General features: G+C 35.7%; 1 protein-coding gene across 1 annotated transcript in view; it reads right to left on the bottom strand.

Moving 5' to 3' along the window:
* Window positions 1-10,119, bottom strand: part of LOC115453221 — a 58,592-nt gene extending 48,473 nt beyond the window's left edge. Inside the window, exon 1 of the mRNA XM_037438899.1 lies at window positions 9,833-10,119. The gene's annotated coding sequence lies outside the window, so the exon portion shown is untranslated. The remainder of the gene's footprint in view (window positions 1-9,832) is intronic.
* Window positions 10,120-12,444: the final 2,325 nt, after the last annotated feature.

Genomic DNA, 12,444 nt, shown 5'->3' with positions numbered 1-12,444 from the left:
ATTGTGTGAAAGAAGGCGAGTATATCGCCATAGCGGGCAGCTACTCCGGGTTGGTACTGAGCAGAAAACACATTTATACATGGTTTTATGTTATGTAAAACGTTGTCGGTTTATGTAATTGCAACACTAAAAACTTCAAGTCCCGCTAAGTGTCTTAATACCAGATTAAAGGTATGCGATAGAATTTTTACATTACATATAAAAATTTTGGGAAATATATTTAATAGTTTCCTACATTTACTGGAAGTCTAACCTTACGATTGTTATGTTTGTTACAATAAAACTTGTGGAAAGCGGTGACCGTGCTATTTTTATTGGCCATACATTTTACGATTACACTATGTAAAGTGGGTTCGGATTTATCCGCCCGTTTATACGAATGAGGTTAGTATCATTTTTAATAGTTCTAGCAAGTTCGGATTTCGTATACGGTGGAATCGAATGATGTTTTTTATTTAGGTTATTTTTATATTTTTATATGGTAGGGGTCGCACAGATGCTGGAATTTTGTGGCAGAGAAATATTAGTGGTAGGATGTTTGGATGCAAACGGATAGTGACATTCGTGTTGAAGGTGTAGAATACACTATACTAGACGGGCCGGCATAATTGTGTCGACTGGCGAGGGATAATCATGTCTCATCAATCGAGACCGTCTAGACCCGACTTAAAAAATGAGATAGCTTCGACAACTATGAGGTTCATAATTCGTAGTAATGTAGTATTTCTGGAACCAAATGGACAACGTCTACGCCAGGCCTTAGGGAATCAACCGGTCGCCAGACAGCGTCTATGCGATGCCTTATGACGTCAAGCGGACAGCGCCTACGCGAACCTTAGGGCCTCCACCTGACTGCGCCTACGTGATGCCTTAGGGCTTCAAAATATGAGTCCTACGTAATTATAAACTAACGCTGCGCAGTTTTCGCACACTGGATATTAGAACAAAGTTCCTTCCTAACTGCACAGAAGCAGCACGATTGATATCTATAATTTGAAAAATTTAAATAATATCTTATCTTTAAGTCTTTAAAGATACTGATCATTCCGTAACTCAGTATACTAGAGATGTGCGTTTTCTGTTCAAACAGCCTTGTGATATAACAGCGGATGTGGTCCAAAGTTTTCCAATATTTTCTAACTCCAACAGGAAATAAAGTATGTACCCTTGGTATCTCGCGTCTACGTATAAATTATATCGTGTTTGTTTTACTAACCGAGTAACAGGCGCGCATTCAGATAATTATAATAATAAATCTTTATTTCAGAATGTTTCTATCAAAATAAATTGCTGAGGAATCGGCGCCCGGCCCACAGATTCGACGTAAATCTATCGCGGAGTTTTAACGCGTTAACGCGCTGTATTAAAAAAGTAGTAACTGCTGCGATGGTGTTGTATTGCGTACGTGTTACGGTGGTTTTAGGTTTGAATCCCAGGTCGCGTAAAGTGAAAGCAATAAAAAAGTGATATTGAGTTTTTTTGGACATAGCGAAAAGTGCGCGAAATAGGCATGCTTCTGCCTGTCCCTTCAGGCATAAATCAGATCGCCCACCTATGCAAAAAAATGAATATTTTGTCTAAAGAAGCAAAAAGTATTTGTATAAACTTTTTTTTATATTGTTACAGTACGGCCACTATATCTTAGCCAGTTTGAAGTTAACAAAACCCGTCTGCATCGTCACCTGCTAGAACCCAATTGTTTTCAGTGGTAAAGGGTCCATTAATCCGATTCCTGCTTTCATTTAAGTAGAATTTATATAGAATCTAATTATCATTAGAACGATTTGTAGACCGCTTTATGCATATTAGTACCTATAGGCAGCGCCGGGTTCCTTTTTTAAAAATTTCAACTTTCGCCACAGATGGTTTCGTTGTCACACGTGACTAACTTCAAGTCGGTCCTGTTTGGATGACCGTGTTGTACATTAGTTCATTTTAAAGCACGCAAAGCCGTTGTACTGCACCTAATCTCTCTTTAGTCATGCCGGATTGCCGTCTCACCGGACTATGAGAGTGAAGGAACAGAGAGTGCATGTGTATTGCGCACACACTTGTGCACTATAATATCACCTGCGTGGCTGATCTGTGTTAAGATTGACCGCCGCCGAAATTTGGTTATGAAGAAATCTCTCGTAGACCTAAACTTCGTGTATTTGATAATAGGCTTCTTTTAATGGGGTCACTACTCTTTCAAGATAAGATATCCAATACTAGTTATTGGCATTTCTTTAAGGAAAAAAATCCGACATTTAAATAAAACTGCGGGATGATCAACACCTCAGTGCGTCCCGTGACCACAAAGGCTGAAGTCTTCAAGACATCGCGAGAAAATGGTAACGTAAAAAACCGCGATAAAAACTGTAAAAATAGTTTTATTTCATATCAGTCATTACTAAAAGAAAGTCTTGAATCTAAATTTAACTAGACAATTTCTTTTCATAAAACTAGATTGAACCGGTTCCTACCCTGGTCAATTGATGGGTGTGTGATCAACATAAATTCTGTTATTTATAAAAATATTTACGCCAAGTGGATGGTTATTGCTCTGTTATTATGTTCATTGTAATATAAAACAGACGCTTAAGAGTATATCAAATAAATTGTAATAATAAAATCCGTACGCAAAATGTTATATACAAAATAACTTACGATACTCCTTTATAAACAGTCAATTTGATGGTTTTGGCGAATATTAGAATAAGGATTACGCATTTACGCAACTTTAGTTAATATTTTTTTTGTACGTTTACTGTTGGTAGGTCTCTCATATGTGAGAGTCCGCCTGGGTAGGTACTATCGCAATGTCTATTTGTGCAGTCAAGCAGCAGTGTGTAGTCCTGTTGTATTCCGGTTTGAAGGACATTGTAGCCAGTGTAATTACTGGACAATAAGACTTATCATCTCATGTCTCAAGATGGCGAGCGCAATGGAATACCGAACAATGCTTTGTAATTCAAAGTGTTGGATGTTGTTTCTGCTGTTTATAGGTGGTCATATAGCTTACCATCAGGCGAATGGCAAACTCGTCTCGTCATTCAAAGCAATAAAAAAAAGAATAGACATACCCGGAAAATACTCCCACAGTAAAAACAAGTCAGTAAGTCACATCAAAATACAAAGTTATGATCGATCCATAACGTGTAAACTGTGTTGTTTTCAATATCGTTATAATAATTTATTGCGTCCATTAACATATTTCATGAAAACAATCATACAATTTATCTGTTTGTTACGTCTCTTCGGCTACATTATTACTCTATAATACGAGGAAGTTCGAAACTACATGGGTTGTTTTCTTTCGTAAACGTTTTTAAGAATAACAAAAACTATGACATTAGTTGCATTATAGTATAATAATAATCAGCGGTACCAAATATACCAAAATATACGGTATGAGTTAATTTTACAATACTGCAAACAATTATATTGGAACATGTTTCAGTCAGCCGAAAAACATCAAAATGTGGGGCGCTGTTATGAAAGGCATAAAGAGTTGAAAGTTCGTGTAATCATGATGTGATGGCGTGTCTATCGCCAAAAATTTCAGACTCCGTGATAATACTGATTAGAGAAACTGAATATCACTTTGCCCGACACGAAGATCGAAGCCGAGACCTCATTACGCCAGTGAGGTAGTGAAAAACCTTATGCTAAAAGTCTTAGAAGAATGGAAAAGATTAAATCATTTCCGCCTCAGACAATCTCACTACACGATACGCAATTTGCGTCAGTTTGTGCGACGTAGTAATAGTATTAATTATTGCTTGCTAGCCGTGAATGAAAACAGCGTGAAACTTTCATACCTCAGAAGTTCTCTATAGGAATTTTGAGGGTATGTGAAGTCTACCAATCCATACTATTCCAGCATGGAGAACTAAGGCCTAATGCCTCTCAGTATTAGAGGAGGCCCGTGCCCAGCAGTGGGACAATATACAATACAGGGTTGGTATTACTATATATACCTTTACTCAGCACTTAAATAAAGCATGTCTCTCTCTTGCTCATAATAAGTGTGTATTTGAAAGAATCGCAGTAACCTCATTTAGTATTGAATTATGGCCATGTTTCCTCTTAAACCCGCTTTATTTTATTCCTTTAATTGCTTTGATGTTCCTTTGATCAGAACGTTGTTATTGTTTACTTTAATGAGGCCATTGATTGTTTATGGTTAACCTGAAACTCTTGAGGGCATGAACTCAGCTGGAAGAAAATTAAAAACAAAATTACCTTGAAATGAAATGAATGATTGTTTCGGGTTTGTTATGTTTAATTTTACTTCGCAATAGGGTAGTTTCCTATGTTTGATTTAGGTTATTATTACATATGTAAAAGAAAATAATATGAAAAATACATTCATCTGTGAAATCTGCATTAAAATTGGTTGAAAAATAAAGCAGTTATACATATTTGAAATATTGTTGTGAGCAAAAGTAGAGCGTGATGGGGTTATCGTACTGTCCTTTTCGCACTCACGCAGCGTTGTGGCCAGTGGCACAGGGTGGCGTCACATTTCATATTACTTACATTTGACAGCTTCCCTTTCCACCAAATATCAATTCTTTATAATTTATTTATTGTATGGATCTTAAAAAATCTTATTCCGATAGATTTTCATCATCATCATCACATCATCAAATCGTCCACTGCTGGACATAGGTCTCCCCCATTGAGCGCCACAGGGACCGGTTCCGGGCCGCCCTCCATCGGACTGCGGCGACCCTCACCAGGTCGTCGGTCCGTCTCGTGGGAGGACTGCTTACGTTGCATCTTCCGGTTGGTGGTCGCCACTCCAGAACTTTTCCACCCCAACGGCCACCAGTTTTACAAGCTATGTGTCCTGCCCACTGCCACTTGTGTTTCGCAACTCTAACGATAAATTTTGGATGAAATAATTTTATGATAATTGTATTTTTAAAAAGTCAACTATCTTATTCTTAGCCGGATCGGGAGTCGAATACCTCACGGTTGCCATCTCGATGTGTTTTACTAGACTAATGAGACGATCGTAATTTTCATACACGTATTCGCGTCATGCACATGTGTATGTTGTAGCACGAGTAAAGCAATGAGCCGACCGTAAAACAGTTATGACTTTGGTATGGCGAATTAAAGCTGATTGTACGGAAATCATAACTATCATTAGGGGTTGACGTCACAGTTATACAGGGTGTGGTGGGAAAAGGGTATCAAAAATGACCCCCATTGCGGGTGGTATTAATTACTTAACGACAAAAAAGGGTACACTTAATAGTGTTTTTCAAATTTTTATTTTGTTAATTTTTTTAAATTGATATTTAGTTATATTTAAAAGTTATTTTGGACTCTGTATATAGTTGGTAGGTGTATAAGTATATTGCGCGTGTCGAAAATAGAATGGTTTTTATGCTAATATTTAAATAAATTGGAATTTTAGTTTCGTTAATCTAGATTGATAAAGAAGATCAACTTTCCTTGTTTAATTTATCGTAAAACAATAAGTCCACTCTTTATGTCGATTTATTATTGATACCGTCTTTCTGCATCACTCTGTATAATACCTTTGGCGCGTATGTCAGAAGTGACCCTGGCTTGTAAAACCATGGGAGAACGGCTTAGACCTGGAAGTGGAATAATTTTATTTCGGCAAATAGTATTATAGTTAAGTATTGCCAGCGTGGAACTGTGGTCTGGAAGGTCTTGAGTTTCAATTCCAGGTCCGAGATATCTCGTCTGCTCATGAGCTCACCCAAAAGAATTACGTTTGAAAGACTTATATGAAAAATGATGATTGGAAAGTAAAAACAAAACAGTGTGTTGATGTAGTAAATGCCTGCCTAGGAATCGAAGGAAGGGCTTTTCAGTCCATCATACGCCATATATATATATATATATATATATATATATATACACACACATATATATATATACACACATATATATATATATATATATATATATATATATATATATATATATATATATATATATATATATATATATATATATATATGGGAGTGTTTACATATATATATATATATATATATATATATATATATATATGTAAACACTCCCATTTAGCAAAACGGTATCTAAGATGTGTATATGCTAAAGTCCAATTCCGGAAAACGCTACCAAAATTTCTCTTGCTGTCTCCAAGACCTTATGAAGACAACTGCTGACGAATCAATACTGGTATCGTGTTTGGGCTCTATTCGCGGTGTCACGTCGTCTATTTCGGGCGCCCTTGACACGACACGCACCGTGCAGACACGCTGCGTGACTATTGATTACTGCTTTTTGGGAGTTGTGTAATATCGGTACTGCTTTATTGAGTTGTAAAGATTGTGTAATTGTTTTGGACAACTATAAAATGAATTAGCAAAAGTTATTAGAATTATTAGATTCGAATTTGTAGAAAGAGGCAATGCTCATGTCCCATGTCTTATAAATATAATTAGATTTTGCTCAAGGATTCGCCCGCGTGGAGTTTTCTGAGATAAAAGTCATTGTGCATTGTAAAAAAAGTATCCAATTTAATTAAATTTATGGCTCACAATATTGGTTATAGTGGCTTCTGTATAAAAAGTATATAACAGATATATGCTGTCGTGGACTTTTATTTAAAACAATTTAAGACAAACAATCCTACGGTACATCATCTTTGCCTAACTCCAACGGTTTAGGCAGCGTTCGCCAAGATAGCCATTTTTTCTGGCTTACTTGATATGTATCGTTATATTATGACCAAATTACATAAAATCATTATAAATTGTAGCCTATGTGTTATTCCAACCAATATTACTGTAAAGTTACTGTACTTCCCGTACATTCCTCCCAAATATCACAGCGGTTTGCTACTATCTTAGAATCATCTAAAATTCTAGCTAGATATCCATTAATCTCTATAAAATGCCTTGCTAAAGTACCAATCTTGTCACTTAACCATGACTGCACAGCGGAACCATCGCCAACCTTCAGCAATAAAACTAAACGATACATCCTAGACAATGGAGCGTAATAATGCAACATTTTACGATTGTTTACACGAAGAGCATGCACTGTTCGGAACGCGGTGCTAATTTTAACAGACTTACTTAAACTTGTGTTGAGTCACTCCTTTGTTTTGATTCTGATTCTTACTGCAGTTTCATTAAGTACGTTGTGAAGCGATAGTTTCGGAGTGTGATAGACAAAGGGGAAGATCGTTGGGTCGACTCCCGCCGTGAGTAGAACGGACTAAGAGGCAAGTTCGAATTTTGCCACCTTTCACTTTCCAAATGTGTGTATTCATTAATAGATACTGCTCGCTTTAATCTATCTTTACAGAGGAGAGATGCGACCAAAAGTTAAGTACCTAATATCCCCTTAAGTATGTGAATTAAATAATGTAAGTTTATGAAGTAATATGCTGTAAATATATTAAAATGTAACGTCTGTTCTTGTTGACTGACGAGAGATTACCCATCAGCAGTCGACATAATTATGCCGGCCTGTTAGAATCGGATATACACAGGCTGATTCCGAAACGCGACACATCTACAAGGGTCACTATGGCGGGTTTTAATACCTTGTGTATCGTGGCCGCTATACGGGCGGATATAAAATATATCCTACCATAAAAAAAAATATTCCTTAGACAAGATATAGTTATATCTGTCCCTTTCTACGTATACTGATACACATGCGAGAAAGAGAAGGCATATTAATAACTACGCATATTCTGAATGTTGACGAGGTCAAATCTGTAAAAGTCATCAAGTTTTACAGGAACAGTGCCAACGATAAATTTTTCAGTAGGTAGTAAATGTTAAAAACAGAAACTTTATTTGGAATTTTGCTTCCAAATCTTATGATCATAATATAAAAATTTGTTGATATTAAATTTTTTATTTCATGCATACACCAATAAACAAATTTGGATAAAACGAGGAAAACTGTAAGCCAAAACTAGTAATAATTTAAACTGTAACTACTGGACATAAGACGTAACATCTCATGTTTTAGGATGGCAAGCGCAGTAGAATACCAAAAAATACTTGTAATTCAAGGTGTTGGATGGCGTTTCTACTGTTTATGAGCAGTCGTGTCGCTTAACCATCAGGCGAACGGCAAGCTCGTTTCATCATTCAAAGGAATAAAAAAAGACGAAAAAACATTGTACAAAATCCAGTCGGAATCGAATCTGGGATGTCGAATTGGAATACCCTCAGAGCTTATCTGTACACTGTTTTGATTTATTAACATAGATAAACCTTAACGATTATTTACAATTATAATAAAATTTAAGAAATAAAAAATCACTTGTAATGTCTTCAAGATCAAAGCACGAAAGGCGTGTGATCGTAACCAGCGTGATAAAACATTACTACAAAACTTATAAAATAAATTAATATGTAATACTGCTTCGGTGGCGTAGTTGTATTGTATGCGGAGGAGACGATCGTCTGAGGTCTGAGATTCGAATTCCCGGCCAGGAAAAGGATTTTCTGGAATATGTCGGCGGGTAGAGCATTGGTATGGATTTTCTGGTCAATTCCAGAGTGTGAAATTTGTGCCCGTCGTGCCCTATCACATTATGGGACGGAATACAATGGATAAAATAGGTGCTAGTTACACTTCTGCCAATTCCTTTGGAAATAGAGGCGTGATGTTTGTATTGATTTAAACTCATACATAATAAGAAGAATTGTGCGTTACAGTACAAGAAATTCTTTTAAGGTTTCCAGAGTCTGAAGTATAAAAATAAAAAAAAATACTCAGAAATAATCTAAAAACTCCCATATCAGACGGTTTTACATGTCTATCATAGAGATAAACTTCTATAGATTATAAGCACATAGCGTGTATTATATTCAAAACATACGACGTATGGAAAGAGACAATCATAAAAAAGCAAGAGTCGATACGTAGCTTTATTTTTATTTCCGAAAAGTTTCAATTCAAGAATGTTTAAAATAAACAAAAGAGGTTTATAGGTTTGCTGGTGGTAGGATATATTTTATATCCGCCCGAACAGCGACCACCGCACACAAGGTGTTAAAACCTGCCAAAGTGGCTCACGTAAGTGTGTCGCTTTTCGGGATCAGCCTGTGTATATCCGGTTCCAACAGGCCGGCATAATTGTGTCGACTGTCGAAGGGTAATCATCTTTCGTCAGTCGGAATTCTGTTGGACCCCACTTCACTTACCATCAGGTGCAATTGGGTCACTATGTCGTGCCCGAATTAAAAAAAAATAACACAAGGTCATAAATTTATCAACATTTCATAAATATCAAGAAATGGTCATTAAAAATCTCATTATTTTATAGCGGATAATCTGTTTAATGGACCAAGAGTTCAACACGAACGTACAACAATCGTTTTATCGCAAACATCAAAAGTTAACTTTTATAGTTTTGTTTATTGCATCGTAACAGAATCAAGGTTTAATTAAATTTTGAACTAGTGTCGTTAAAATATAGTTGAAAATATCGATTTGTATTTTAGAAAATATTTCCTGTGATTTGGAATTTTTTCTGTGCCGATGATGGGAATTTTTGTAAGTAATTTTATTTTGTACGTAATTCAAGATGATTTAACTGAAAATTGATATAAATCTAAAGTTATCTGTGATATTTAAACAATATTTATTTTGGTATTTGGCTGAATATGCAGAACATTAGTATCAAAAGACTTTTAAAAATATAATAATGATTATCAATATTTCATATAAAACATCATATTCAATCTATATTCTACAGTCCACACACTAAACTGTTAAAAATATTTAAAAATCGAACTCCAACGCGTTCCATTTCATTCAAAATTTACAATATTTTAACATAGTTCCAAATTCAAAAAATCAACAATACCTGAATCGTTGTAATCCGACCTCAAGTCGCACAATCCAACACAAAACACCACACTATTAAAAAGAAATGCAAAACGGAACGCAGACAACCGTTTAAAAACCCGAGTGAAACTTGGAAACCACTAACCGCACTCACAGGCCCGACTATACTCCGAGAGGCCGGGTTCACTCATAAAAATAACACCGCGTAAACTTTGATGAAAAACATAGCATTCCGTATAATAATGTAAACACACACGTTCATCGTACGGTATCTTTGACACCGCGATTTCGACTGGCTAAAATTAAACGAAGATGCTAGTGATGTGCCCGCGTATCCGACGTGAGTTAATTTGAACTGCTCATGTCCGCGATACAAGCTCATTATTATGATTCATTATGTATAGTCATACATTATGCTTTATGCATATTGTTCCTTGCTTAAGTATATTGTCGATGGGAAACGAAATATAGATTGATCTACTGCTAGATGGTATACATGAATACCTTTTATGAGGAAAACTGTGCGTGCGTTGACCTTTGAAGAGAATTAATTTCGCTGCAACTTGCAATCACGAGAAACAGCAAAATAAAGCATTGGTTTGAAATTGTCGCATCAATTCGGTTAAACACAATCCTGCTATTCACCAAACTGATAGCAAAATACTCTTGCATTCATAACCTTAAATCTATTATTTTTGTAAGGGCTCATCTTTTACCGGGTGAATTTTGAATTCTCACATATTTTCTATAGTCAAAATATAAATTTCCACTGATGATTTAAAAATTAGCTCAAAAACGACTTAAAATTAGATTAGTAGACTCAGTTAGTAAAACAGTTTCTACAATGTCACGCCAATTAATTCTCTGGAAAAAAATTTATATGTAATTCACAGTTTAAGACAAGGACACCGAAAGAATCAACATAGCATACTTAGTATGCACACAATACCACACTACTATAATTACTATTAATTATTCTTGAAAGTATACCCTTTGGACGGCGTCTGCCCTCGAACTTCTGTTATCTAACGGCACTTAGCTATTATGGTACTCATAAAACAGTTTGCTTACACTAAAGAAGTCGGCATTACCGTAATTCCGAAGGTCGAATTAATGTCTGTTTTGCTTCAGTTTTATTTGACGTTCTAAATCTTCGAACGGTTTGATTAAAGTTTTATTTAACTAATGTCGTGTGGAATAATAATGTTAGTGTTTAAGAACTTAATAATTCTTTTTAAAAGCCGTTTTTTTCTCATATTTATCTACTAGTTGTAGGAATTTTGATGGTGTGTGAAATCTATCAATCCGCACTAGGCCAGCGTTTTGGACTAAGGCCGAGTCCTTCTCAGTCACAGAGGAGGCCCGTGCACATCAGTGGGACAGTATATAATGCAGAGCTGATATTATTATATGTACAAGTTGCTTCGCTTTCGATCTCCTTAAACTTTATTTACGGGATAAAACTAGCCCATATCATTATCGACATGGCTTTCTATTAGTTAATGAAATTTGATGATCATATCAAATGTTTTAAAGATTATTCCCTGCATAAGAACATGCAAACTTATCTTTATTATTAGTATCGACACAGAATAGAACCGTATAGATTAGTATGGATTCCAATTTTCAAAGATCAGTTGCACAATTGTTCTCATTGTGAGGGTTTATGGGCAATCATTTTCCATTACATGGCTCACTTGTTCCTATGCTGTGTTTCTTTTTCAAAAGGCTATAGCTGTGGATAATTTTAATACAGAGTGTAAAGGATTAACGACTTACATACCTTCTATAAGAGTCTAGAATCCATTATCAAATACACCGATCTTGACATCACCGATGATGTATTGCCTCTAAGAAGGACTGGAGGAGCTAAAGACTGTTTAATTAATTTGTAATTACTGCGTACAAAGTAATAAACTGGTATGTTGTATCAAACATGGACAGTACAGCATTCTATAAGGACCCAGAACCTATTCACTCATCAAATTAATGTCATGTTAATATATTCTATTTTAAAATACCCAGCATATTGGAACATCTAACAGAACGTAAATATATACTAATATATAAAGCTGAAGATTTTGTTTGAAAGCGCCAATCTCAGGAACTACTAAATTGAATATAATTTTCACTAATAGAATGCTACAGTACCCCGAGTGCTATAAACTGCTTGTTAAAAGTAAATGGGAAAATAGAAAGCGGGATTTTTATCCCAAAAATACTTTTTCACGCGAACGGAACTACGAGCAAAAGCCAGTCTCAATAAAAATCAAGCATTTGCAAATCAGTCAAATATTTGTCACACTCCGGTCGAACCAATGGCTTTTATTATTCTTTGTTTCGGCAGTAGGGTAGCAGTGTAATAAAGCTCCCTCTCCCGAGGGTCGTGAGAGGTGAATTATTTCAAGTGGATATCTCCTTGGCACAATTGGAGGGCACTTGGATATTTGCAGGGACCCCTGTCATAAAATGTTTCTAGTGGGTCATATTTAACTTCTAAGCATTGTTTTTTAAGTAGTTCCTTAAGTATCTAACTACAGAAAGTAAATTAAAAGTATGTTTGCAGTTCTGTTCAGTAGCGATTGTTTTCCATTTATATTTATTTTTTACTTAAAACATCTGTTATGACAC

The sequence above is a fragment of the Manduca sexta genome, chromosome 3 (genome assembly GCF_014839805.1).
Source record: "Manduca sexta isolate Smith_Timp_Sample1 chromosome 3, JHU_Msex_v1.0, whole genome shotgun sequence".
In the NCBI taxonomy this organism is placed as follows: domain Eukaryota; kingdom Metazoa; phylum Arthropoda; class Insecta; order Lepidoptera; family Sphingidae; genus Manduca; species Manduca sexta.
This window is presented reverse-complemented; position numbering and strand designations above follow the sequence as displayed.